Raw genomic sequence first — 2,811 nt, forward strand, 5'->3', positions numbered from 1 at the left:
TTATTGTGTTATCCATTCTTACCGACAAAGACTGACACATAGAAGTTCTAACATTGAACGGCAGTGTCGCTCTCTCATGTTGACATTTCGCGAGCTTTTTCATTTGTTACAGACGCTGTGTGAGAGTGTAGCTGTATCGCAAATATCGTGAAAAATACAAAACTGCCTATAAACTAGACACGTGTAATACGGCAGTATTTTAACAAAAGCAAACCTCTTAAAAGACAGTGAATAACTTTGTTGACATACCTCCAATGTTTTACCTAGGAGACAGAGATAAATATATAAGCATCGTATACCGTCTAATATTGTGGAAAACTCATAATTAAAAGATGTATTAAGAGATACTTGACAAGAATTGTATCCTGATAAAACAATGTCTGAAACTTGGAACAACATCAAGAATTGTTAGGACTGGCTAAGGTAGCAATTGACATTGTTATTGATGCACTCTGCTTTGGATTATCCTCAGTTGTTATGATCAAAGAACTGACATCATGAATTGCATTTGCACAAGGACAAACTCCAACTTTATTCTTAAATCATGGAGAATTGCTAAAACTTGCAGTAGTGGTAATGATCTTCATAATTTATCGTTTTATGAAATATATCTTGGTCTATTTGAATTGATCAATCGTTTTAATAATATAATTTTTGTTTCACCATAGCTTCCACCACATAATATGACAGTTTTTCATCTTAAGAATACTATGGAACAACACATGTGTTTATGTTTTATAAGAGAAAACATCTATAAGGTAATAAATTGCAAATATATTTGGATGAAATATGATCTTCTTTAGAACATATTAAACTTCTTTGTAAGAATGAAAATCATATGATACATGGTGTTATAAATTCAGCTAAATTACATTTTATGAGGAAACGTCGAATGTAAAATAAATTGGAAAGAAGTTAATATCTTAACACAACTTACTACCTACTTGTGTTACTTTTTACTTCTTGCCAACATTGTTTTAGTTACTCATAACATTGTCATCAAGAATTTATACGACTTACTAAGATTGCGGAGACTAAGGTAGAAGATATTATTGAAAGTGATCCCTCTGGATTACCTTCAAATGTTAGGATAGAGAAGCTCACATCACAGATTGCTGTTGCACAAGCTATAACTTTATTCCAANTTTAACACAACTTATTACCTACTTGTGTTACTTTTTACTTCTTGCCAACATTGTTTTATTTACTCATAATATTGTCATCAAGAATTTATACGACTGACTAAGATTGCGGAGACTAAGGTAGAGGATATTATTGAAGTGATACATCTGGATTACCTTCAAATGTTAGGATAGAGAAGCTCACATATTGGTGTTGCACAAGGACAAGCTATAACTTTATTCCAAAATCATAGAGAATTGCCAAAACTTGCAGTAGTGTTAATGTTCGAGATGTTTATAATAATTTATCATTTATACATTGATCTGTTTGAATTGATCAATCGTCCTAATAATATAATTTGTGTTTCATTACAGGTTCCACCACATGACACGACAGTTCTTGACAAAGCTATTGAGCAACATGTGTGTTTTGAAAGACAAAACGTCAAAAATAAAATAAGTTGAAAACATATTTGGAATAAATATCATCTTTCTTTAGAACATACTTATTACCAACATGAAAGTATTATGATATATAGTATTACTAATTGAACTGAATTATATTATATGAAGGTGCGTTGAGAAAAAATAAATTGATAAGAAATTAATATCTTTAAACAAATTGTTACTTTTTACTACCTGACATTTTATTTCATTTAATATTCAAGTAACAACAATTCATTTGCGGTATAGCTGAAGTTATACAAATATATGTACTTAATATAAATACAGGAGAATATTTCTGTGAAATGTTTACTACACACTGTAATCTCACTGAAAGTGATTCTGACTTAACATTACTCTTCTGATATATCCAATGGTTCTCACAAGTCAAGTACGCACACTGTATAGTAGTTTACACTGTCTCTTGAAAGAGAGAGCTTCAAAGAGAAAATAAGTTGGAAACATTTGGAAGAAATATAATCTTTGTTTCAAACGTATTAAACTTATTTGTAACGATAAAAATATTATAATATGTGGTATTACAAATTGAAGTACATTTTATGATGAAACGTCGAGAAAAAAAATTAATTGGTAAGAAGTTAACATCATTAAACAAATTGTGACTTTTGTTACATAATGTCTTATTTATTATAATTTTCCAATAATAACAGAGGATTTGCAACGAAGTTGAAATTACAAAAATAGTATGTATTACATATTAATAGGGATGAATATTTCTGTGAAACTTTTATTACAAATTGTAATCTTACTTAATATCATTCGATATTTCCAAGGGTTCTCACAAACCAAGAGAGGCATAAAATCTTCTAACATCATACAAGTTACCTCTGGCGCAGCAGATTTGTTGTGATTTCTAACAATCAATTTCTTCACTTTGAACATTCTATAGAATGCCTCTCCAATCCTCTCATAGTAATTTTTTAGCCTGAGATGCCAAAATATTCCGGAAGCTCTGCTGATATTTTTTCAAAGTCATCCTAGTCATAGATATTTTTATCATACTTAATGTTAAGGCACTTTAAATTTATGAGATTACACAGGTTACTCAGACCTTCGTAATGCAAATCTAATGACGTCGATTGCTTGGAGAATATAATATGAATTATTTACATTGAGTAAGTCGGAAGTACCATCCTTATTTGAACCTATCAATTGAAATCTTTGAACCTCACTTTGCTTCTGCGATGTGCAATACAGTTACATACCGGCCCCGGGAAACGTACCG

At 30.5% G+C, this 2,811-nt stretch overlaps 1 long non-coding RNA gene across 1 annotated transcript; it reads left to right on the forward strand.

Annotated features, from left to right (window-relative positions):
* Positions 1–77: 77 nt before the first annotated feature.
* LOC106747212 lies at positions 78–1,705 on the forward strand. The gene is made up of 3 exons (XR_001374640.1): positions 78–573; positions 669–758; positions 1,497–1,705. It is a non-coding gene; the product is annotated as an uncharacterized LOC106747212 (long non-coding RNA).
* Positions 1,706–2,811: the final 1,106 nt, after the last annotated feature.

This window comes from Dinoponera quadriceps, unplaced genomic scaffold (assembly GCF_001313825.1).
Source record: "Dinoponera quadriceps isolate SergipeBrazil2010 unplaced genomic scaffold, ASM131382v1 scaffold2192, whole genome shotgun sequence".
In the NCBI taxonomy this organism is placed as follows: domain Eukaryota; kingdom Metazoa; phylum Arthropoda; class Insecta; order Hymenoptera; family Formicidae; genus Dinoponera; species Dinoponera quadriceps.